Here is a 27,488-nt window from a genome sequence, read left to right as displayed (position 1 = left end):
AGTCCCAAACCTTTCCAAACCCAGCCCTCTCCTGCAACATTTAGAGGAATAACAAGATCCATTTGCTCCTTTAAAGAGACAAATTCTAACAGCTTGCCACATTAACTTGTGTTAATATTGACTTTAACTCAGACGCAGCACTATTGGTTTAGATTAATAGTAAAACAAGTATATTAACAAAAGAAGATAGGATTTCAAGTATAAAATATAAAATTAGAAAGGGTTACAATCGAATAATAGTGAAAGCATGCAACTTAATCTAGTAAGGTACAACCTTTGTTCAAGATGGCTTTTCTCACACACAGTCTTCCAGCAAGATGATGGCTTACCTCCCAGTCATGATCTCCTCCAGAAGACTTAAAGTGCTGTTTCTTTGTCTTCTTAGGTGAAAGAGATACCAGAGGTTTTCTGACCCTTTCTTTTATAGTCCAGTGAACCTTTCAAATGGATTTTTCTGAAGGTTATCCCTCAAAGTAAAGCTTATTCAAGCTGTGAGGAAGGCAAAATAGAGTCTGGTGGTGAATAAAGCTCCATGCTCTTTCTTCCCCTGCTGGTGTTTGTTAAAATGCAAATTGTTCTCTTTTTCTGCCCTCCCCCCTTGTTAGTTTGATGCTGTTTACTGCTTATATGTAAATTGTGGTAAACCCGCATGCCTTTGTTTAGGATAGACCTGTTTAATAACTCCCCCTGACATGCCTGGTTTAAACACAATCACAATTCCAGCATCTACCCATACCTATTAATACACATACATCATGAAAGAATATTCATGATCAGTGAATTACTAGTTTTCAAATGATAGCTCACAAGGCATACTTTGTACAAAGATTATTACAATAGTTTGTATGGTGTGAATACAGGAGTGCTTAGGGTCACAATATGACTATTCAATCTTCACTAATACTGATAGGGAAGTAGAAATCAAACCCTTAAGCTCCAGAACATACATCATGAAAAGTTAAAGGAAACTACTTGAGCAGTCATTAATAACAGAAGTGTTTATGCTTTCAAGTCTCGTGCCGGAAATGGAAGCATATACAACATATTTTCTCTTAATTGCAAAATACAGAGGCAGTTGAAGATAACTAACACATAGATGAACAAAATAAGTTGGGAAAGAGTGAACATGACTTTTGTAAAGGGAAATCATGCCTCACCAATCCATTAGAATTCTTTGAGGGCACCAGCAAGAATGTGGACAAGCATGATCCAGCTGATACAGTATATTTGGACTTTTGCTACACCATTCCCATGCTGAAGGCTCTTAACCAAGTAAGCAGTCATGGGATACGAGGGAAGGTCCTCTTGTGGATCTGTAAAATATAGTATACAAAAGGTAGGAATAAATGGTCAGTTTTCACAGTGAAGTGAGGTGAATAGCAGGGTCCCTAAAGGATCTATACTGAGAGCAGTATTGTTCAACATGTTCATACATTATTTGGAAAGTGGGGGCTAGACAGTGAGATGACAAAGTTTTCAGATGATAAAAAAATTACTCAAGATAGTTTAAATTCAAACAAAGAGTTACAAAGGGATCTTATAAAAATGGGTTACTGGGCAACAATATGGCAGATGAAATTCAGTCATAAGTGCAAAGTAATGCACATTGGAAAACATAATTCCAACTATACATACAAAATGATGGGGTCTAAATGAGTTGTTACCACTCAAGAGAGATCTTGGGATCATCATGGCTAGTTCTCTGAAAACATCTGCTCAATGTGCAGCAGCAGTCAAAGAAGTTAACTTTATTTTAGGAACCATTATGAAAGAGATAGATAATAAGACAGTAAATACCATAATGCCACTATATATATCCAGGGCTAGCCCATATCTTGAATACTGCATGCAGCTCTGGTTGCCCCATCTCAAAAAAGATATATTGGAATTGGAAAAAGTACAGAGAAGGGCAACAAAAATTATTAGGAATATGGAACAACTTCCCTCTGAGGAAAGATTAAAAAGACTTGAACTGTTCAGCTTAGAAAGGAGACTAATGGGGGAGATGATAGAGGTCTATAAAATCATGAATGGTGTGGAGGAACTGAACAAGGGAGTCTTATTTACCCCTTCATATAACACAAGGATCAGGGGTCACTCAAAGAAATTAATGAGCAGAAGTTTTAAAACAAACATAGGGAAGTATTTCTTCACCCAACACACAGTCAACCTCTGGAACTAATTGCCAAAGGGCGTTGTGAGGCCAAAAGTATAACTGGGTTGAAAAAAGATTAAGATAAGTTCATGGAGGACAGGTCCATCATTGGCTATTAGCCAAGATAGTCAGAGATACAACCCCATGCTTTGGGTGTCGCTAAACCTTTGACTGCCAGACGTTGGGACTGGACAATGGGGGATAGATCACAGAATAATTGGCTTGTTCTGTTCATTCCCTCTGAAGCATCTGAAACTGGCCATTGTCAGAAGACAGGATACAGGGCTCGATGGACCACTGGTCTAACCCAGTATGGCCGTTCTATTGATGGATCACGTAAAACTAATACTTTAGAGTAAGTCATTTGACAAGTTCTTAGATCTCTATGGCTATTTCTCATCTTTATACATTTAAAGGCCAATGATTCATAAACTCTAGGACTGGAAGGGACCATGAGAGGTCATCGAGCCCAGTCCCCTGCCCTCATGACAGCACCAAATACTGTCTAGACCATCCCGGATAGACATTTATCTAACCTACTCTTAAATATCTCCAGAGATGGAGATTCCACAACCTCCCTAGGCAGTTTATTCCAATGTTTAACCACTGTGACAGTTAGGAAGTTTTTCCTAATGTCCAACCTAAGCCTCCCTTGCTGCAGTTTAAGCCCATTGCGTCTTGTTCTATCCTTAGAGGCTAAGATGAACAAGTTTTCTCCCTCCTCCTTGTGACACCCTTTTAGATACCTGAAAACTGCTGTCATGTCCCCTCTCAGTCTTCTCTTTTCCAAACTAAACAAACCCAATTCTTTCAGCCTTCCTTCATAGATAATAGGTGATGATTCATTATTCCTTCCCAACAGAAACCTTATGACTAATTCATAAATATCAAAGTAGTAATCTGTTTTAGGGATTTGCTTTAATCTCTGTGATGGAAGTTTATCCAAATAAGAATTCTCTACCCAACCCAAACTGGAATCAGAATCTTCCTATAGTTTTGACAAATGTATCCTAACTGTATCAACATACACACACACTCTGTGTATTGTGTTTTGCAGAACACATTCAATGATATACAATATAATCAATTATTGACATTTTTAACTTTGAAATAAGCAATAAGGTATTTTGAAAGGCCAGACTGCAAAGAATTATCTGTATAAATGCCCCTACGTAAACTGAGGTGATGAATGCACATTTTGCTATATCACCAATGATGGTGGATGCCTATTTTGTTAGAAAGCAGTTTTCTATTAGTCTGTGCTGTTACCATTTATTCTCTGTAACCTGATTCTGCTTTCTAGATTTATATAACAGTGGCATCATACTGAGTCTGACTTGTAAAGAAACATTATTTTTAAAATGAGAAACTAGGGTGAAATGCAATGTAGATAATTACCAGTCATAGAATCATAGAATCTCAGGGTTGGAAGGGACCTCAGGAGGTCATCTAGTCCAACCCCCTGCTCAAAGCAGGACCAAACCCAACTAAGTCATCCCAGCCATGGCTTTGTCAAGCCTGACCTTAAAAACCTCTAAGGAAGGAGATTACACAACCTCCCTAGGTAACCCATTCCAGTTCTTCACCACCCTACTAGTGAAAAAGTTTTTCCTAATGTCCAACCTAAACCTCCCCCTCTGCAACTTGAGACCATTACTCCTTGTTCTGTCATCTTCTACCACTGAGAACAGTCTAGATCCATCCTCTTTGGAACCCCCTTTCAGGTAGTTGAAAGCAGCTATCAAATCCCCCCTCATTCTTCTCTTCTGCAGACTAAACAATCCCAGTTCCCTCAGCCTCTCCTCATAAGTCATGTGCTCCAGCCCCCTAATCATTTTTGTTGCCCTCCGCTGGACTCTCTCCAATTTATCCACATCCTTCTTGTAGTGTGGGGCCCAAAACTGGACACAGTACTCCAAATGAGGCCTCACCAGTGCTGAGTAGAGGGGAATGATCACATCCCTCGATCTGCTGGAAATGCCCCTACTTATACAACCCAAAATGCCATTAGCCTTCTTGGCAACAAGGGCACACTGTTGACTCATATTCAGCTTTTCGTCCACCGTAACCCCTAGGTCCTTTTCTGCACAACTGCTGCCCAGCCATTCGGTCCCTAGTCTGTAGCAGTGCATGGGATTCTTCCGTCCTAAGTGCAGGACTCTGCACTTGTCCTTGTTGAACCTCATCATATTTCTTTTGGCCCAATCCTCTAATTTGTCTAGGTCCCTCTGTATCCTAGCCCTAGCCCAGTCTACAATGAATATTTTACTACTGAGAATAGATATATAGGAATGTGACATTTATAAGTGCTTGTCATTCCAGGCTCTTGTAGTGCTTTACAAATACCCTTCACAACTTAGCCAACCACTGAAACATAGCCACCTTTGGAGTGCAATGTGGCAGCTATCTTGCTCCCACATGACAGCTGTTGATTACTATGACCTGCTTCTTTTCTACAGTTATTTTTTTTTCTGAAAAGTAGAAGGGGAGAAATCCTCCCACCAGGAGATAGTCAGAGACCATCTGCCATGACTAATTTCATATTTATTCCAGGCAGCAATTTCACAAAGGTTCCAGAGATGAAAACCCAGTTGCAGTTGCAACATGAATCAGTCTTTGTGAAATGAAGCACTGTATTCAGTACTTCTTCACTGTATTTTCAGCAGAATGTTTCTCATTTGAAATAATGGATATTTTGAGTGCTTTAAATTTCAAGCTGGGTTGCTTTGAATTGCTTACATGAACATTGGTTCTTGCTCCTGGACTGGCATAGTATACTGAGAAAGGCCAGGAAGCTGGGGCTTGTTACAGGGGTTCATGTAAACTCATGAAGTATAGAAAGGGAGGAATTAGTTCTGGGGAAAGTGAAATAGGACCACATAGTTTAAGTATACAGTTGTTGTAGTCATGTTGGTAGCGCGATATTAGAGAGAAAAGGTGGGTGAGGTAATATCTTTTATTGGATCAATCTCTGTTGGTCTTGTGAACCAATAGAAGCTGGTCCAATAAAAGATATTACCTCACATATCTTGTCTCACCTAGTGTAAGGTCATACTGGATGACTGCTTCATGGACTGGAGCTCAAAGGAGGAGGGGTGAGCTTCCCGCTCACCTCTGAGGAACTATCAAGACTTCAGGCTGTTATACCCTGAAGTGAGGTGAAAATTCATCTTCTTGATAGGATCTGAGATCCAGGGACACGACTGGATGACCAAGCAGCCAAGGGCAGAATATCTCATGGATCCTTGGGTGGACAAAAGGCTGTTTTGTTTTGGATTTTTCATTACCCCAGAAAAGGCCCTTATATTTGCCTGGAGGGTTAAACTATCCAGGGCCAATAGGGAAGCTCTGTGAAGAGTAAGGTAAACTATCAAGAAGAGGTGACAGAAACTGAGGCAGAGGCCACAGTTCAAACTGGAGAAATAAGAGACCCCCATAACCCTGGATAGTGCTGACTTTGTTTTACTGGTGCCAGGCTGAGATTTGGGGTTGGAATAGGGCAATCTGATTGAATTCTAGTGCAAGGCAGACATGATACAGCCTGATAGGAGATGCATTTAGAGAGAATGACAGGGATGTTGCCAGACGATTTAACTGAGGGGGCTTATCAACCATTTGTCAATGAGTTCTAAAATTAGGTTACTCTGATATCCCTGATTGCTCCTGTAATCCCATTTGGCACTGCTATGTAAAAATGCCTTTTTTCTTCTCTGTTTGGTACAGTGGTTGCTATTGTTCCCCAGTATGGACATTATCACAGTTATCTATGCTTATGTGCACTCTAAACTATTACTGTAATGCACTCTGCATGAGGTATCATTGAAAAACCACTTAGAAGACACAGTTGCAGCAGAATGCAATAGCCCAGCTGCTTAATGGTGGTGTCAGCAGGGAGCGTTGTTCCCTGTTCATTTTTTGGTGCAATTCAATGTATCAGCTATTTGGAAGTGCATTGTCTCTCTCCATGTATTATGACAATTAAAATCAACTGATGTGTTCTTAGTGTCTAGGATCTAATCCTGTAATTGGATCCTTATGGCCAGACCCTTTAACCTAATGTAGGCCATTCGCTTCAACATGACTTTGAATGGGCATGAGGATTAAGTTTTGTGACTATGAAGATAGTTTCTGGGCCTTAGGTACTCAGGGTGAAATCCTAGCCCCATTGAAGTCAGTGGGAGTTCTGCCATCAACTTCAGTGGGGCTGGGACTTTGCCTTACGCTCTTTGTTTGTAGGCTGAGGATGGGTTATGATCAGTATTAAGTGTATACTTAAGAAAGCATAGTCTTCTCTGAAATATAACGCTACTTAAGAGAGAGCCATACTAGAAGTTTCTGAAGAGTTTGGATTAGCTACTAAGCAATTCCAAACTTTCTTAAAATGCGTTTTTTCTGCTTTGAAGCAATGCCTATCTTCATATATGTTTGCAAAGCATCTACCAGATTGTGGACATTGCTGGAATACAAATGAAACATTTTAAATATTTTCTTTTAACAAGTTCTGTTGATGCCATTTTATATTGTAGTTCTGTATTGTAGTTTAATACAAAACTTAAATTACAGGCAGAATCCTTCTCAGTTCTCCAACCCAGAGAAAGTATTTTAAGAAACGATCTATATTTTATATGGCAAAATGAGAATTGTTATATTTGATGTTCAACACATCCTGCATGAAGTAAATCAATTTAAGCCAAATCATAATCCTTTCTAAATGCAATAGCTCAGCAACTCAGAAGCTCTAAGACCAAATCAATAAGAACAAGACAAAAATGTAAGTAAGGTTGAAAGGTTTGAAAACAATGGATTAGTGACTGATCTTGTTAAGAAAAAAAAAAGTAAGAAACAAACAGGTTTTAAAATGTTTTTTTTCCCTTCCACATTCCTTTTTAAGCAAAGATCAGGACAACAGAAATGAAGAAAACACACATTAATGGTATTGGCCTATTATCCTACTTTGTAACCATCCTATGCTAAAGTTCCCTTACCTACATCTGAACATTGGGGTTGGAATCCAGTTGAACTGGATATTGCCACACCACCACAGAAGCATGTGAGTGCCAAGAAGCCATTTGTGGAGTGCAAGTGACAAGAAAGGGCCAGTTTACAAATAATCTTCATTTCTGAAGCCTTCCCTCAATGTTGAGAGAAAGTCAGTCAGCTGAATCCCCATGTATCAATGCCTCTCCTGCCTTCCAGGAACAGCATAAAGGAATCAAGGGGTCAGCCAAACCTTAAAGCATTTGCCATTCCTTGAAATGTATTTTGGGTTTGTTCAAGATCATAGCTATACAAAAGAACTACAGAACAGCCAATGCCTCCTTTATGAACTATTTACTGCAAGAAATTACAGCTTCTTCTGAAATTCAAACATAAGTTTTAATTTTTGGACAGTGGAAAATCTCACACCAGTTCTAAGTATTTTCCATGAAACTTGTAGTTGCTGTCCCAATTTTTATAAGAAATCATTAGTTTAAATTTCACCAAAGCCATTTCCATCAGTGAGAAGTAAATGGGACATTCATGAAGATGAATGGCAAATTCATTCCACTATGAATGAAACTAACATGATGTAAGGCACTCAGTTCCAACATATCAAATGTTGATTAATCTAATCAAAAATACAAAACCAGTTCCTCAGCGGATATAAATCCACAAAGCTCCATTCACTTCAGATAAGCTACAAGAATTTACATAAATTGTGAATCTGGGTCTTAATTTTTCTTATAGATTTCAGGATACTTTTATTTTTTTCTGCACAGGTCCTGACCCAGAACCTATTTGCCTTGGTGGTAGTTTGCCATCAATTTTAGTGGGAGCATTATTTGCTCCTGTTATTAACAGCAATGGCTGTCTAGTGTGACAGAATTGGGGGTGAGCTGCTAAATGGAGGGTGAGAGATCTAAATCCATTGCAACAGTGTTCCTGAGTAACTCAAATTTTAAACTGAGGCAAAGGCTGTTTCTAAGAAAAATGAGCATACATATGAGGCAATCCGTATGTTGACACCGGGGTTTGAGAGGAACAGAAACTGGAAATTGAAATCAGACCTCAAATCATAACTCACAGTGATATATCACTAATAGATGTAAAATGGGTGTAGAGCATAACAACATTTTATTACCCTTAAATGCAAAAAGGTTTCTGATTGAATAATGGAAGAAAGCAGTGCCACGGGCCCCACGAGTGTGAAAAGGAAGATCGGGTTGACAGGGTATCGTACCAGTGAAATTGTCATCTATCAAATGATAGAAAACAAACAAGTTAAAGCAAATTTCAGCTCCCTAGGATACAGTTAATCAAGGTCATTAGATCTAAGAATATTCCCTAAGCATCCATTAACTCAAATTTATTCATCTTTGCTATAATGGGAAAGTGCTGACCTGCCTAATTGTGCATGCAAGGTGAGCAATACTATTAAAAGAGACTTCCAAGTACCTACTGTAGGCATGGATTTAAAGCAAGAATATTTTGGTTTAAAACAGTTACAAGGGTTGAATCCTGCACTGAGTTACATGGGAGTATTTTCCTGTGTAAGGACCGCAGTCATACCATAGACCATTAATATAGTTCAGAATGCTCCTGTGTGTTTAATAAAACAAACAAATCCTTCTCACAAAGTTTCTTCTAAACATCACAAACAATCAATCATAAGAGTGGTCATACTGGGTCAGACCATGCTCCATCTTGCCCAGCATCCGCAGTGGCCCATACCAGACCTTCAGGGAAGCGTATAGAACATGGCAATTAGGGAGTGACCCATGCCTGTCTTCCATTCCCTGCTTCTGGTAGCCAAAGATTTAGGGTTGCCTTGAGCACAGGGTTGCATCCCTGACAATCTTGCTAATAGCCACTGATGGACTTATCATCCATGAAGTTATCAAGTTCTTTCTTGAACCAACTTATACTTTTGGCCATCACAATGAGTTCCACATGTTAGTTATGGGTTGTGTGAAAAAGTACTTCCTCTTGTTTGTATTAAACCTCCTGCTTCTTAATTGTATTGGGTGATCCCTGGTTTTTCTATTTTGTGAATAGGTGAATAGCACTTCTCTATTCACTTTTGCTACACCATTTGTGATTTTATAGACCTGTATCATATCCTTCCTTAGTTATCTCTTTTTCTAAGATGAACAGCCCTACTCTTTTTAGTCTCTCCTTGTATGGAAGTCTTTCCCTGAGCCTTTTTCTTTTCCATTATATCCTTTTTGAGATAGTGCAATCAGAACTGGACATAATATTCAAGATGGGGGCATACCATGGATTTATATAGTGTCATTATGACATTTTCTGTCTTATTTTCCATCCCTTTCCTAATAGTTTCAACATAATGTTAGCCTTTTTGACTACTGCTATACATTGAGCGGACGTATTCAGAAAACTATTCATGATGACTCCAAGATCTCTTTCATAAGTGATAATACATAATTTAGAACATATCATTGTATATGTATAGTTGAGATTATTTTTTCCAAGTGTCTTACTTTGCGCTTATCATCACTGAATTTCATCTGCCATTTTGTTGCCTGGTTACCCAGTTTTGTGAGATCTCTCTGTAATTCTTTGCAGTCTGCTTTGTATTTACCTATCTTCAATAACTTAGTATCACCTGCAAACTTTGTCACTTCATTGTTCACCCCTTTTCCAGATCATTGGTGAATGTTGAACAGCACAGGTCCCAGTACAGATCCTCGCGGGAATCCGATGTTCATCTTTCTCTATTGTAAAAACTGACCATTTATTCCTGCCCTTTTTGACCTATGTTTTAACCAGTTACTGATCCATGAGAGGACCTTCTCTCTTATCCCATAGGTAATTAGTTACCTTAAGAGCCGTTGGTGAGAGACCTTGTCAAAGGCTTTTTGAAAATCTACATACACAATATCAGTTGGATCCCCCTTATCGACAGGCTTGCTGACTCCCTCAAAGAATTCTAATCGATAGCTATAGCATGATTTCCCTTTACAATAGCCATGTTGACTCTTCCCAAACAAAACATGTTTATCTGTGTGTCTGATAATTCTATTCTTTTCTATAGTTTTTACCAATTTGCCTCATACTGAAGTTAGGCTCTGTGAGGCTGTCTAGAGTGGCTCTCACCCATGAGTGCCAACTTCAGGGTGGGCACACTGTTAAGAAGCAGGGCACAAACCCAAATTGGTTGTATGTTCTATACTTAGATTTCACCTACCAAGAGTGAACTTCTCAATCACTATAACAGCCTTACCATGGAGTGTGAACTTCTCAATCACTATAACAGCCTTACCATGGAGTCACAGACAGTCTCCTTGGGCACGCTGATTTATCTGGCCACCCTGGCAAATTTGCCTTTGTGATAGATGGTCCCTTACATCAAAAATCACAACAATATACATGTTACTCCCAGTCCCAAAGGACCAATCACTTACCCCAGGTCATTTGTACCTCAGATCTCACCCCAGAGACAATGCTTGTAGCCAAGCCTATGATAAACTAACTAAAGATATGCTAATTAGGAAAAATAAATAAGTTATTTACAAGGTCAAGGCAGGTAAACGTACACTCACAAATGAGTTACAGTCTTGGTTTAAAAAAGTAATAGAAGCTGCTGAAATGTGAAAGCTGTATATGTCCTTTAGGGCTAACCCAGGCTAAACAGCCAGGTATCCCATGCATATGCTTAGAAGTCTTGCCCTCTTCCTAAAGTCCAAGCAGCATAGGGACAACAATTTCTGCTTGACTCGGATTTTTATTCCCTTCCCCCACCACTCAAGTTGATGGGACGAGTGTTTGTGCATGTCTCCTCTTCATGGATTTGGTGCGAGCAATCAACAAAGTATTTTGTCCATGGATATTCCACAATGGTTTGTCTCTTGTCTATGGGCCTTCTTTTGTTGAAGAGAAGATGACACCTCTTGTGGTAAACTTCTCTCCTGTTTGATGATTTACACAATTACAGAGCAAACACTTACAGAGTATAACATGGGATACAAATTTTATAAGTGAGATTATTACATGCAGCAACTTGCAAGCATTTCATAAAGTCTAAACACGTTTATAAATCTAATACCTATTTTAACAATACTAACACAGAGGTGAGTCAGACAGATTTCCAGCTATCCTTTTGTCCGTGTTCAAATGAGGCCTAAGGCATAGGCACCAGCTTCTGCAGCTTTTTTTTGCGGGGGGGGGGGAGGAGCGCTTGACCCCCTGTTCTGCCCCAGGCCCCAACCCCCACTCCACCTCTTCCCCCAAATCTCCGCCCCACATTTTCCCGCCCCTCGTCCTCCTCCTCTCCCACAGCACCTCCTGCACACTGCTGATCTATGGCATGTGGGAGGTGCTGGGACAGAGGGGGAGCAGCTGATCTGCAGGGCCCACTAGTGGGTGCTGATTACCCACTATTTTTGGGGCACCCACGGAGTCAGTGCGTATGGCCTAAGGGACTTGGCATAAGCTGGCATCTGTCTGATAATTCTGTTCTTTATTATAATTTCCATACCAGTTTGCTTGGTACTGAAGTTAACTCACCGGCCTGTAGTTGCCAGGATCTGGAGATCCTTTTCAAAGTAGGTGTTACATTAGCTATCCTCCAGTCATCTGGTAAAAAGGCTGATTTCTGTGATAGGTTACATATTACAATTAGTAATTCTAGAATTTCATATCTGAGTTCCTTCAGAACTCTTTGGTGAATACCATCTGGTTCTGGTGACTTATTAATGTTTATCAATTTGTTTTAAACCTCTTCAACTGACACATCAATTTGGGGCAGTACTTTACATTTGTTGCCAAAAAAAGAATAGCTCTGAGCATCCTCTGAAGTAAAGATCAGTGCAAAGGATTCATTTAGCATCTCTGCAATGGCCTTGTCTTCCTCAAGTGCACCTAGTGACACTACTGTTTGTTTGGCATGCTTTCTGCTTCTCATGTACTTAAAAAAAATTACTTAGTTTTCGTGTCTTTAGCAAATTGCTTCTCAAGTTCATTCTTGACCGCTTTATTATACTTTTACATTTTGCTTGCCGGAGTTTGTGCTCCTTCCTATTTTCCTCATTAGGATTTGACTTTCAAATTTTAAATGACGTCTTTTTGTCTGTAAGAGCCTCAATTTCTCTGCTGTTTAGCCATGGTGGCATTCTTTTTGATTTGGGGTACACACTTAGTCAGAGCTTCTATTGTGGTGTTTTTAAGTAGTCTCCAGGCTGCTTGCAGGCAATTAACTCTTGTGACAGCTTTTTTAAATTTCTGTCTAACTCACATTATCATTCTTGTGCAGTTCCCCCTTTTAAGGTTAAATGTTACAGTGGTGGGGGGGGGGGAGTTGTACTTTTCCCTATGCAAGGATGCTTTATTTAATTACATTATGGTCTCTATCACCAATACAAGTAGTTACCTCTCAGACCAGATCCTGTGCCCCACTTAGGAGTAAACAAATTGCCCCTCCCCTTGTGCTCTAAGAAGCAGTGATTTATAGTGTTTTATCTCTGTCTCATATCCTGAGATGAGATTTACCCAGTCAATATGATGGTAACTGAAATCACTCATTATTATTGCATTTTCCTGTAGCTTCTCTTACCTCCCTTAGCATTTCACAGTCATTATCACCACCCTGGCGAAGTGGTCGGTAGTATATTCCTACTGCTATACTCTCATTATTCAAGCATGGTATTTCTATCCATAGCAATTCTGTGGTACAGTTTGATTCATTTAACGTTTTCACCTTATTTGACTCTATGCTTTTTTTTTTTAACATATAGTGCCTGGGCCCCATCAATGTTACCTACTTTGTCATTCCTATATATTTTCTACTGTGTCCCATTGATTATCCTTGTCATAATTCAGGGAAACTGCATCTGTGTTTCCCCTCAGTGATGCAGCAAGGGCATCCACTCTCAGGCTTGCAGCTCCCCAGCTGTTGGTCCCCTTGGAGACACACATCTCTCTCCCTTCTGACTGGGGTATTTCCAGGCTGTCCAGGTCCCTGCCTAAGCTATGTATTTCCCTGCAAAGACAGCCTGCCTAAAAATACCTGCTTGCTTTTTCATCAGAGGCTGATTACCGAGTTCTTGCTACAGATACAAGTTACCACAGTTTTCTAAGCAAGCCTACTTTATTCTTAAGGTAAAAAGCATTACAGAGAAAACCAATTAAAAACAATAAAAGAACCTACACACCTCCTAATATGCCAGAGATCACCCAACCCTAACAGAGGTTCTGGCAGTAGAAGTCCTTCGACCTCCCACCCAAGGAGAGTCCTTGTGGTTACAAGTTCATCACTGCTTCAGCTCAAAACAAGCACACTCATGGCAAATTTGCTATCCTTTTATACAGATCAGGGGTCTTTGAACTGGAGTTTTCAGAAGCAGGTGATTAGCTCACAATAGGTCTCCCTCCCCAGGGTACTTGTGGCACCTTAGAGACTAACAAATTTATTTGGGCATAAGCTTTGAGATCTGTAATTGAGTGACCAGGGAGGTTGAAGTGTTCTCCAACTGGTTTTTGAATCTTAGTATTTAGACTTCTAGTATTTGTATATAAGTACTTGTACATTTTGCCAATATTTAGTTGCTTTCCTTCTTTAAATGGGGCTCTTTTACATTTGACTGTTCCTCATTAGCTTCTATCTGTGCTTTCCCAATTTCTTTTCTAGCTTCTCTACTATGATATAGTACAGAGAATAGGAAAGAACAAGTATAGAGTACAGATATAGAGTTCCCCCTTTAATAAATTCATCCTAAGGGATGTTTGCATCTAAACTCCAGATTCTACCATTGACTTGTTGTGTAATATTACATAAGTCACTGAAACCTCTTTGGGTATTTCCACACTGCATTTAAAAACCCATGGCTGGCCCATGTCAGCTGACTGGGGCTCATGGGGCTTGGGCTAGGGGTTGTTTAATTGTGGTGTAGATGTTCAGGCTCAGTCTCCACGAGGGGAGAGGGTCCTGAAGCTCGAGCTTCAGCCCAAACCCAAACGTCTGCAATTAAACAGCCCCTTAGCCCAAGCCACGTGAGCCCAAGTCAGATGACATGGGCCAACAATGGGTTTTTAATTGAAGTGTAGATATACTTTCTGTGCCCAAGTTACACTTATCCTTAGTTCATAGATGGGGTAAATCTCAGATAGGATGTCTTTTAATAGGGATGTGTTGAGGCAAGAAATTCTTTTCTTTCTAAATACTTTTCTAGAAAACTTGGTACACAAATGACTGGCTGTCTTATTTCTATAATGAATCCAGGCCAACCTGCCATTTTCCCATTCTTGGATTCCCTGTGGTATGTAACTTCCATAGGAATAGTTTGTCCTAAGTACTTGCTTTCTAACTCCTCTCTCATTCTTTTCTACAGTATCCCAGGATTTTGGAGCAGAATTCTGGTGAGAAGTAGCTCATCATGAGACAGTCAGTTCTTGGAATGTCATATTGTGCTGTGTGGCACCCATGGGTGGAGATTGGGGGGGCATGGGGGCATTGTCCCCCCAAACTGGATACGAGGCAGAGGCAACACGTGGGGAGGAAGGGTGCCCAGATTTCTCCCTTAGCCCTGGCTCCTACCCGCGAAGGAAAGTTTGGGCGGGGGGAGTGGTGACACCAGGAGCTCTGTGCCTGCTGGTCAATTTGCCCATGTGGGCTGCCTAAGGGGAGGGCAGGAGAGGAGCTCTTGAAGACTCACAGCACAGCCCACATGGGGAAACTGACCAGCAGGCACAAAGCCCCTGGGGTTACTGCTCGCTGCCTCCCCACAGCACCATAGGGGGCACATAGCAGTGATGCAAAGCACTCTGTACCTGACAGTCAGTGGCTGTTTTCAGAGAGGAGAGCCGGGTGGCTGAGCTGCTTCCCACCCCAGGTGAGTGCTCAATAGCTAGTCCCGGCTGGGTGGAGGGGGTGAGGGGAGAGGATGATGGGATTTCCCCTGTAAGGAGGCAGTGGGACTGATCAGACTCACCCCCAGGAACCATCCGTGGCTGCAGGAAGCATGGCACCCTTCTGCCCCCTTCTGTCCCCATCACTCCTCAACTGCGGGGGGAGGGGGGTCACTCTACAGGGAGCAGCCCCCCTCCCCATCCACCCAATGCCCATGCATCCGGAACCTCCCCAATGAGCCCCTGTGTATCCAGATCTCCCCTGCATCAGGACCCTCCACTGAGTTGCCCACACCAAGATTGCCTCACACAGAACCCTCTCAACCCACACCTGGATCCCCCCACACTAAGCCCCTCCACAGTGAGCCTGCTTGCCCTGTACCTGGATTGGGGGTGAGGCTGGCCATGCGTGCAAGACTCTGTCCCTCTTGCTCACTACCATGCTGCATCTAGCATGGAGGGGCTTTAGAACTGATTTGTTTGAAGTGTGCATTGCAATTCTGAACCACTTAAAGGAGGGGAAAGTGATCAGGAACAGTCAGCATGGATTCACCAAGGGCAAGTCATGCCTGACTAACCTAATTGCCTTCTATGACGAGATAACCGGCTCTGTGGATGAGGGGAAAGCAGTGGATGTACTATTTCTGGACTTTAGCAAAGCTTTTGATACAGTCTCCCACAGTATTCTTGCCAGCAAGTTAAAGAAGTCTGGGCTGGATGAATGGACGGTAAGGTGGATAGAAAACTGGCTAGATGGTCGGGCTCAACGGGTAGTGATCAATGGTTCCATGTCTAGTTGGCAGCCGGTATCAAGTGGAGTGCCCCAAGGGTCGGTGCTGGGGCCGGTTTTATTCAATATCTTCATTAACGATCTGGAGGATGGTGTGGACTGCACCCTTAGCAAGTTTGCAGATGACACTAAACTGGGAGGAGTGGTTGATACGCTGGAGGGTAGGGCTAGGATACAGAGGGACCTAGACAAATTAGAGGATTGGGCCAAAAGAAATATGATGAGGTTCAACAAGGACAAGTGCAGAGTCCTGCACTTAGGACGGAAGAATCCCATGCACTGCTACAGACTAGGGACCGAATGGCTGGGCAGCAATTCTGCAGAAAAGGACCTAGGGGTTACGGTGGACGAAAAGCTGAATATGAGTCAACAGTGTGCCCTTGTTGCCAAGAAGGCTAATGGCATTTTGGGTTGTATAAGTAGGGGCATTTCCAGCAGATCGAGGGATGTGATCATTCCCCTCTACTCAGCACTGGTGAGGCCTCATTTGGAGTACTGTGTCCAGTTTTGGGCCCCACACTACAAGAAGGATGTGGATAAATTGGAGAGAGTCCAGCGGAGGGCAACAAAAATGATTAGGGGGCTGGAGCACATGACTTATGAGGAGAGTCTGAGGGAACTGGGATTGTTTAGTCTGCAGAAGAAAAGAATGAGGGGGGATTTGATAGCTGCTTTCAACTACCTGAAAGGGGGTTCCAAAGAGGATGGATCTAGACTGTTCTCAGTGGTAGAAGATGACAGAACAAGGAGTAATGGTCTCAAGTTGCAGAGGGGGAGGTTTAGGTTGGATATTAGGAAAAACTTTTTCACTAGTAGGGTGGTGAAGAACTGGAATGGGTTACCTAGGGAGGTAGTGGAATCTCCTTCCTTAGAGGTTTTTAAGGTCAGGCTTGACAAAGCCCTGGCTGGGATGATTTAGTTGGGTTTGGTCCTGCTTTGAGCAGGGGGTTGGACTAGATGACCTCCTGAGGTCCCTTCCAACCCTGAGATTCTATGATTCATAATTACTGGAGAGGATCTATTTTGTGCTGAGAAAACAGTTTAGATTTATTTCACTGAACAACAACAAAAGATAGTAGCCCTCCAATCCCAGGAGAACAGGGCGTATTTCTTTCTGAGAAGGTGACATAGGGAAAGAAAAAATCTGATCTACTGGTCTCTCTGAAAGACATATTTTGACATATGTCATAAGGATTTCATTTACGTTTAGTAAGGTTAATAAATACAAAGTGGTTGTTAAAAATGAGATTAATTCTGTGGCAAGTGATGCAGACAGATCTGCTTCATGCAAAGGGTAAGATATGTATGCCATACGGAGAACTTCTGTTCAAATCTTGTTTTGTTGATGTTACTTTCCCTTTTCTTCCCCTACTTTATGTTTGCCTGGAGTTTGGGGAACAACTGAAAGCTGAATTCAACTGAAGTTCATCTGATTTCAGGACCTTGCTCACAAATGGGCCTGTGTTCACTGGACACCCAAATGGAGCAGCTTTAAAAAATCAGTAGGAATGGAACCAACAGGTATCTTTAGAAACATCATGGGGCTCTATGGCCTCTTCTATCTCCCATAGAAAGAGCTAGATGTCAAAGGGCAGGTCTACACTAGAAATTTACATTGACACAGCTGCACTGATGTAGCTGTGCCTCTGTAGCATCTCTGGGGAGGATGCTTTAAGCCAGTGGGAGAGCTTCTCTCTCCACTGACATAGCGCTGTCTACACAGATGGTTAGGGTTGGGATAACTATGTCGCTCATGGGGGGGGGTGTGGATTTTTCACGCCTTGAGTGACATAGTTATATCGCAGTAAATGTGTAGTGTAGACCTTGCCAAAGAGGCCTATTGACTTCAGTGGGAATTAGATCTAGCACCTTAAGAAATTACTCTAAAAACCTACAGCAGGGATATAATTTTCTATTAGATTATATAGGATGATGCAAAACACCTATGTAAAATTGACTCTGTGACCTTTAAAAGTTTTAACTTGAGTAACATATTATTCTGTTTTACCTTAGGTTCATCAAATTATTTTACTCTATCTAAAACTGAGAAAAGCTAACTGAAGGGAAAGATGATTGCTTCTACACTAAGATAAATACAGTATTTCTATATTCAGACAATGTTTATGTAACTCTAAAATCAGGGTGACATGATTCATAGTTACATGAAAGTGCTCGGTTCTGTTTATTCAAGAATTTACTTTTATGCTAATTTGATTTTTAGGTGATAGCTGTTAAACACAGCAAATAATTAAGTTAAAATAAAAAAGCCCCCCAGATATAGAAGTCAACCTATGCCTATGCCACTGCCTCCTGAGCACACCCTTGTGGCCAGGGGTGCATCTGCAGTGCCCCACCCTTGTTTTCTCCTTCAGAGGTTACTTAAACAAACTCCACGCACTCCAAAGGAAAATTGGGGTTCAATTTATTCAGTCCTCAGGTACACATTGGCCCTCCAGGCCCAACCCCAGTTCAGTGTCTCTTTCCTCTTAGTTGGGGGGTTCCTGGCCCTCTTTCTCAGAGTTGTGTCACGTTCAATGTCTCTGCTGGAACCAGTCTTGCTTTCTGCAGCTGCTTCCTCAAGTCAGAAGCTTCTCAGACTTCTCTTTCCTGAGCACCCCCCGGCTTACTCCCAGGCTGCCTGCCTCTGACAGGCTCACCAACACCTCTTCCTGTGGCTTCCCACCACCTTTTATATTAGGATCACCTTTTTAGTCTTAAATGGGGCTCATCTTGTAATCAGAGCTGGCTTTGCCCAAGGCTGTTCAGGCCCTGGGCAAGCCACCTTATTACATACTGAATATATGACCAACAATTATGACTTTGGTGCCCTTTGGATCAGACTCTATGTCTCTTGCTTGGCAATTAAACATTCAGGGCAGGTGTGCTCTTGGTCTGTAGGTTCAATTTGGATTAAGATGAGATCAGGAATATTCTCATTCAAGGGTTCTCAGTTATGAAAATCTTTTTTCTCTCTCTCTTATAGAGTCCCCGTTTCTAGCTGCTTGTAAGGCAGGGACCAAATCCAATTGATTTTTGGCAAGCTTTTCTGTGACCATCTTTTCTGTTTCATCTCCCTGTTTTGTTTTTTGTTTAATTTCCCACCAGGTTTTATTGTTACACGGGTAATTGAAAATTGATTCCTTTCCCCTGGTGTAGGGACCTACCTAAGAGCTATGGGGTTTTTCCTTTGTGACAGTTTCTTTGGTTCTTGTTGGCTGTATATTTGGTGGCTTCTTCTTTTTGATGTTGTGAATCGCTTTATTGAATCCCGTATACATGCAATCCATAGGCACCTTTATAAATGTTCAAATAAACAAAATGGATTTGAATTCAGAGCCATGTGTCTCTCAGGCCTTGCAGGCTATTCAATCAAGATTGGCTGTCTTTATAAAAATATGCTCCAGCTCAACTAGAAGTAGGGACTTGATGCAGGAATCTCTTGGTGAAATTCTGTGGCCAATGTTATGCAGGAGGTATGTGCAGATTACCCTTATGGTCCCTTCTGGCTAGAGCGGACAGATGATGCAGTGGTTCGTGTGCTAGAGAGGGATGTGGTTTAATTCTGCCTCCCGCAGTCTTCCTGTGTTACTTTGGGTACATTACAGAGAGTACATCTACATTGCAATAAAAGACCCATGACACAGCCATGGCTGGCTCAGGTCAGCTGACTTAGGCTTGCAGTGCTTGGACTGTGGGGCTAAAAATTGCAGTGTAGGCATTTGGGCTTGGTCAGGGAAGGGTCTCAGAGCCTGGGCTCCAGACTAAGCCCAAACATCTACACTGCAACTTTTAGCCCTGCAGCCCAAGCTCCATGAGCCTGAGTCAATTGACTGGGGCTCTGAGACTAGGCGCTGCAGGTTTTTTATTGCAGTGTAGATGTATCCTTAGGGGCAAATTTTTAAAGTCATTTAAGAGTAAGATGCAGATAGATGCCTAAATCCTGTTGATTTCAACGGAAGTTGATGCTTAGCTGCGTCGTAAGGCACCCTTAATCTTTCTGTGCCTTAGTACCTTGTGACGGGGTGCACTCACCCCACACTGGATGGGGAAGGGTTAACTCCTCACTATGGGCTAAGCAAGCTATGCCCCCATGTCCCTACTGGGCATGCTCAAAGTGTAGCTCCAGTATAATAGGGAGCAGCCCAGCTCAGTCTGGCTTAGCTACCAGAGAGGAAGGATGCATGCTGCAGGTTCCAGCCTGGGAGCTGCTGGAACCCCATACTGCGGGAGCTGGAGACACCGAGACTCAGGCAGATGTCCAGGCACCTGAGTATGCTACTTGGAAGTTGGAGCCCCTGGGAACAGCACAACCTGAGGAAACCAGAGACCCTGAAGATGCCTAGGCCAGGACTGCAGAAGTCACGGTAGGAAGTAGCCCAGGAAGGGACTAGTCATTGTCTCTACAGCAGTCAGCGTGTTTTGGGTGGATCCCTATTGACTAAGTGGCAAGCCTACTTGCCACTACCAGGGACCTGGGCTGAGACCCATGTAGCAGGAAGGGCCTGGGTCTCCTTACCTTGGCTGCCACCCCCCAGGGAGGTGCCCACCCCTATTGACTCTGGCCACTATGCCTAACCATCCTGTGGACCATAGGGTTGCCAGGCATCTGTTTTTTGACTGGAACGCCTGGTCAAAAAGGGACCCTGGCGGTCCTGGTTGGCACCACTGACTGGGCTTTTAAAAGTCCGGTTGGTGGTGTAGTGGGGTCTGGGGCTAAGGAAGGCTCCCTGCCTGCCCTAGCCCCATGCGGCTCCTTCTGGCCACTAGGCACATAGGTGGCCAGGGAGTCTCCATGTGCTACCCCTAGTGCCAGCTCTGCAGCTCCCATTGGCTGGGAACCGTGACCAATGGGAGCTGCAAGGACAGCATGCAGAGCCTCCCTGGCTGCCCATGTGCCTAGGGGCTGCAGGGACCTGCTGGCTGCTTCCTGGGAGCAGTGGTACCACCGGGACCCTGAATCTCCTCCTGCACCCCAACCCCCTTCCCCAGACTGGACCCCCCTCCTGCATTCTGAACCCCTCACTTCTGTTCTGGCCTCACCTGGAGCCTGTACCCCCAGCCCAGAGCCCATACCTCCCCTGCACCACACGCCCCTGTCCCAGCCCAGAGACCTCTCCCACACCCCAAACCCCTCATCCCCGGCCCCACCCCAGAGCCTGCATCCCCAACTGGAGTCCTCACCCCCCCACACACCACAACCCCTGCCCCAGCCCGGTGAAAGTGAGTGAGGGTGGGGGAGAGAGAGCAATGGAGCGAGGGGCTTGGGCGGGGGTGTTCGGTTTTGTGTGATTAGAATGTTGGCAACCCTAGTGGACCAGGATGAACCTATTGACTCCAGCCACTAGGCCTCACAGCCCCTAGAGTCAGGGGTTTACTAGGGACTCTGGCCGCTAGGCCTTGCAGCCTGGGCAGTCAGGGGACTGCTATAGACCCTGACTCCTAGGCCACACCGCCCTACAGCAAAGAGCCAATCAGTGGACTTAAACCCTTAGGCCTAGAGGCAGAAGGCGGCTTGAGAGACAGGGGGCACTCACCCCGCGCTGGACATGGCCCTCACCCGCACCCCGTCACCTACCCTAATGGTAAAATGGAATTAATAACACTTTCCCACCTCCCAGGAGGATAAATGCATACAAAGATTGAGGTGCTCAGATTACAGGGCCAAATACATGAGGACCATTTAAATACCTAAAATAGAATTGACATGACAGGAAAGCTGCAGTTTGGATTTCATGCCCATTCACTCTATTAGAAAGAAACAAAGACATGTCAGCACTTCTCTTTAATCTGATAATCAACACTCACTGTATTTCAACTGGAGACCTAAAAAGCCACATTGTTCCAAGTGAGTTAATTTAATCAATTAATCATGTCTAAACATACCCAATTTAGTAAAACATTTTTGATAGAGTTATGATCTGTTTAAGTAGTGTCATCTAAATTTCATTAATTTTTTAACCCTCATTAATTTCTAATTTTCAGGTTTCAGATGCTTTTCTACACTGCTGTGACATTTTGGAATTGTGCTTGTTGTCACATGCTTCCTAGACAGGGACACTAAATGAAACAAAATATGCCCCTGATCTCATCTAGTGTAAAGTTGGCTGAATTAAGCTTAAATGGTATCTTACTTTCACCTGTTCCGGTTTGTTTTCAGGGGGACCCTATTTGAGCTTGTAGGTATTTTTTTTTTGTTTTTTCCCCCTAAATTTTTGCATGTGCAGCTCTTGATGTTCAAATTCTTATACATGCCAAACATTGACTACAATTGTGCAGATCAGGTAATTGAACGATCTTTCCTTTTCATTAAAGATGTCAGTCATCCAGTTAGCGAGCACTCTTCCCATTATATGTTTGCCCTTGCAACACATACAATATATATTTCATTAAACTGTTTTCGTACAAGTACCAGAGCACAGGATAAATATAGTTTACAATCAGAGGTTTTGGCTGTGAAAATACATGGATGCAAAAAAATAAAATGTGCAGAATTGTGCGTGCAGTTTAAGAGGCCAGTTCTGAGATATTGGCTCTTTGCATCTTGCCTATGTTTTAAAGTATAAACTGCATTCTTCACTTTTATGACCAAATCCTCAGCCTTTGTGCTGTTTCCGTAGTGTAGAGGATACTTCAGTCTGCCCAAAATGGGTACTAGGAAATTTCCCATCCTCAGGTGCACAAAGTGCAGAACTACAAATCTGGTTGATCAGCAAAGTTATTTTCATTGCCAAGAATAGAAAAGGTTATCTTATGAAGGATTTTAATCAGAAATCCCATCAGTATGACACCCCCCAACAAACAAATATACATGCTCATAATGGATTCTGTGGGAATGAATGTGGCTGTTCCTTCTTTCTTGCTGGAATAAATACCCATGGTGTTAGGAGTGGATTTTTCCTGCAGCACCTGTTAATGTGGGCTTGCCATCCCCTTCTCTCATATTTTTGTATTTTTCTATATCCCAAAAGAAAGGAAACTTTCATTCAACCTGTCTTTGGTGATCAAAAGAGAAACTATTACATTTAAATGTTTTAAACATCAGAACAAATACATGGTGCTTGTATGTTTAGTGTGAGCACTGGTGTTCACCAAGGAAGTAATGTACTAATATAATGAATTAGCTTCTTCAGCTTTATCTCCACCAGACCCTCAAGTGTGGCTTTCACAAAGCAAATTCACTAGAGACAACAGCTCTTCAGTTATTGTGGAAACATTATGAGACTGTTCCAGTGTGTCCTTGGTGGAAACTGAATTGCTGCTGTTGAGTCCAGAAGCCTTTCTAGCAATAATCACCTGTTCTTCCCTCAGGCTTAAAGTTAATGCTGAGTGCTGAAAAGGAAAGTTAGTATTCGCTTCATTGGAGACATAACAATTATAAAATATACTTGCTCTTGGGCAACCCAGGAATGTCTCTTACTTTGAGTATTATAAATAAGAGAGATAGGAATAGTGAAGTATCTTCTGCATGAGAAGGAATAATATACTTCAACATATACTTCAAGAGCCTTTGGAAACAAATGTATTCTAAAATACAGTTGATAGGCTACAGGGAATTATGGTCAATCATTTCAACAGCTTTCTTGTTTATGCACTGTAGTTGGATGATTTCTTTAAAGTGTCTGGTAGTTTTCATAATTTTCAAAAAATAAATTGCTTTGGTAACCTCTTGGTTTGAGCTAATGTATAAGTTGGTGTAGTATTCTGACAAGTAGCATGCTGATACCATTGAACTAGTAGATAATTCTGAACGGCAACAACATTTAAGTCCTTACTCAGCCCTCAAGTTCAGGGAGTTTCAAATGATAGAAGACTTTGGGGTTTGGCTGTAGGTGTGGATAGAATGAAAAGGCACTGTCTGGGAATTCTAAAAGCCCCAGTGCTACTCAATGGAGTGATCCTCAGCTAGGCTTGGGGGTTTTAGTGTGTTTTTTGAAGGAGTCTAATTCTCAACAAACCCAGCAGAAATAATTGATTTCTCAGGAGAAAGATAAAACTCTGAGCATTCAAAAAGAATATTCCTATGATTTGTACGCCCATGCAAACAAATATTTGGACATCCCTACACCCACCAGCCCTTTAAATGGTCTCAGGCTCCAGGGGTAACAGACTGGAAGGAGGACACAAGCTAAATTGTGGGCTGGTGCAGTGAAATGTGTGAGAAGGAAAACTTTGATCTTTTATCCACATAATGTCCTTATTCCTTTTGCTGTATTATATAAAATGTGATTGTATTATAAGTCTTTATTAATGGTACTTAGCACTGAGTTTTAACATCTTTAAAAAGCTGCCTGTTAAATCTAAGTGTGGATAGATTCTCTTTTGTTTTGTTCTGAAACAATTTAACTCAGCACAGCATGAAGTTGCATACGAATCCAAGGATGCTGGCAAAATCCCATCTACATATGAAAGAACAATTCTAATTCCACTGACAGATGGCAACACTTCCCTTGCACCTTACTGAGTGGAACTGAAGCACAGAAAATGAGTTTGGCACACCGGCCTTCGCATGTACCTATTTGGCATTTTACCTTTACATTTTCACTGAATTTCCTCAACCTGATCAATAGGTAAATATCAAAATTCATCTTGTACAACAAGCATCTGCAGAGTTCCCATCTGACTCTTTAGCAAACCTGGCTCACTGGAGTTATGACTGTCTGCCCTGTATCTGTGCTGCTTAGCTTTTCAGCTACATCCGCTCTCCAAATTATTCCACTTCACAGATTAATATGATCCTCTCTGCTGGTCACTGCCAGAGTGGGACTTATCTGTCCCCTTTGGTAGCTTTCCTATAGTAAGACCATTTCCTCTTCTCTTCTTAAGGAACAAATCCCATTTTGAACTCCTGTTGGAGTGTTATGGAAGTGTTGTAATGTCACTAACTAGGCTAAAAACTCTACCCTAAACCATATGGGCTAACAAGTTGGAAATATTTCTGTCAATAATAAACATATGGATTTTAATCTTGCAAGTGCCAAATATTCCTGCCTGCCCTCTTTGTGTCTTGTATTTATTAGCTGTGTTTGATGTTTCAGGTTCAGTTTGTTTGGTGCCACAGTCTAGCCTTCACTAGAGGACTTTACAAAGTGCTCTGGGAGATGGGAGCATTTGGCTACTAATGGCTGAACTGCCTAGCATGCTCAGTTACTGTGGAAGCTAAAATCAAATGAGAAAGTAAAGTAAAAACTGAACTAACTGGAAAATGTTTTGTTTTTGTATGAAACAAAACAGAAATATGGCAATTACCTGTGTGTGTGTCAGAGAGATAATGCTTGATTGTCTCAGTAATCAAGGCACAGCAATTACTAGTGCTGCCAAAAGCTCTTGGACCTGCTGTCCAAAATCTATACTCTTTTTTTAATCTAAGGACTTGGATTTTTACAGTAGTCTGAGCAAATATTTTTATATCATATGTGCCCTCTCTCTCACATCCTCTATTAAAATTACCTTTGATCACCATCTCATTCTCATGTTCTGGAGTTAAAACTGGAGGGGAATATAAAATTCCTTGAAGGGAAGGTTGGGGTGCCATAAAGCAGTTGCTATATTTCATCACAGAGGTGACTGCAGTTCATTAGTCAGTGCAGAGATCTCTGCATGTACTTTACATATCAGCTTCATTATGGGAAGACAATCTCTGAAGGTGGTCAGGTGCAGCCTGGATGTAACGTCCTATAATCTGAAATTCCAAATGCACGGCCTCTCCACTGAGCATGCCCTTTTCTTCCCTCCACTCCACTCTGGGCAGTTTTGTCCTGACCTGTGATAGCCCCATGTCTCCCTGAGTTCTGTCGTCTTTGTGAGTTGTGGATAGGCCCTAACGTCCTAGCTCTACTTCATGAACTAATCCAAAGATCAGGAATGAGCATTTGACCAGGTATGTAGTGAAACAACTGCAGTTTATCAAGTATTGGTGTGAAAAAATCTCTATGGCAACCACATGCTGTACAGGTAATAGTTTATGTGACCTTCACCTTCATCTTGAGTAGAATGAACTGGAGTACCTGTTACAGATACTATGGTTAGAGCTATTCTCAGACTACTGACAGGCTCCTTCTGCTGTCTAGGTGCAAAATAAATTAGGTGCCCCTGCATATACAGGCATCTCTGCAATACACATTTGAGCTAAACAGTCTGTCATAAATAAACAGATAGTTAAGGGTTAAGGTCTCTTTTACCTGTAAAGGGTTAACAAGCAGTACCTGAGAAACACCTGACCAGAGGACCAATCAAGGGACAGGATAATTTCAAATCTCTGTGGAGGGAAGGCTTTGTCTGTGTTCCTTGTTTGCTCTGTGTGCTCTCTTTGGATCTAACAGAGGCCAGACATGTTTCCAAGTTCTCCTGGAGTATTTCCTACTATCCAGTATAGTAAGTATTAGAAAGGCGAATTAGTCTTATAATTTGATTTCTACATTTGCAATTGTGTGTTTGCTGAAGGAAATTCTTTATTTCTATTGCTGTTACTGATTATTCTGAGGAGGAGGGAGGGGGAAGTCTCTCCAGTTTTTATAAGTTAGACCCTGTATTTTTGCATCCTGGTAATACAGAGAGAGTGTACTTCCTTTTGTTCTTTCTAATAAATTCTTTCTTTTCTTTGGACTTGGTTAATTCCTTCTCTTGTGGAAATTCAAGGGAAGGGGAGGGGAGAAGAGTGAGTTCCTCCTGAGGTTGATTCACAGAGTTGAATCGGTGTGTATCTCTCCCGAGTGGCTAGGGGAGAGGGAGGGGGGAAGTGGGCTGCTTCCCTTTGTGCTGAGATTCAAGGTGGTTGGATCTGTGTTCCCCAGGGAAAGTTCAGGGGAACAGGGAGTGTGCTAGACACTTAAAAACCTAGCTGGTGGCAGCGTAGTAGATCTAAACTAGGATTTTAGTTTAGAGGAGTCCATGCAGGTCCCCATCTTGGAACCCAACAGCTCCAAGTGGGGGAGAAGACCTATGACATAGTCTGACTGTGTTTGAAGGTGATGGCGGCTCGTGGCTCCTACTCCCACATCCTTTCAGTATAGTCCCAAATTCGTTCACCCTGGAAGGGGTAGAGGATAGCAACCAACCACTTAACAGCTCATCTTGGAGTTTGCCAAACCAATCCTGCTTGGCAAGGATACTGGAGTCTACTATCCCTTTGTTGGGATTGGGGGAAGGATTGGTGGGAGATCTTCTTGAGGGCAGTTTTCCTGAAGCTTTCCAGGAGTCCCGCTTGGGAGCTGCTGAACAACTGTTCAGAACTTCCTGACTTCAAACCCTTATTCCACCCCTGACATGATTGACAGAGCTGGAGGGGTACGGCTAGTCTTGCCCACAGCAGCTCTTTAACCCCTTTGTCACCAGTGTGGGATTTATACACCCCATCACAAGAGCTGACCAAAAACCCCCTCAAAACTTTGTATTTTTTTTTGTTGCTGTTGTAGCAAAATTGAATTGACAAGAATTTCTGATAATTTTCACTGAAAAGCTGGTAGGAGTGTTTCAGTTTCTAAAATCTAGTCAAAATGTTGAAGAAGAAAAAGAAAAACCTTGTGAAAATGTTTACTGATTTGTCCCCCAACCAGTTTCCTGTGCAATCACTTCAGTGTGCTGAGAAGCCCTCTTTTGTGATGTAGAGCTGATAAGCATACACTGAAAATTGGCTGCCTGTAGAAATATAGCATCATAGAAATCAAATGCCCCTCTAATGGCACGATCTTGGCCCTTAGTTAC

The sequence above is a fragment of the Mauremys mutica genome, chromosome 1 (assembly GCF_020497125.1).
Source record: "Mauremys mutica isolate MM-2020 ecotype Southern chromosome 1, ASM2049712v1, whole genome shotgun sequence".
Classification (NCBI taxonomy): Eukaryota; Metazoa; Chordata; order Testudines; family Geoemydidae; genus Mauremys; species Mauremys mutica.
The sequence above is the reverse complement of the archived record's forward strand: the minus strand, read 5'-3'. Positions refer to the sequence as shown.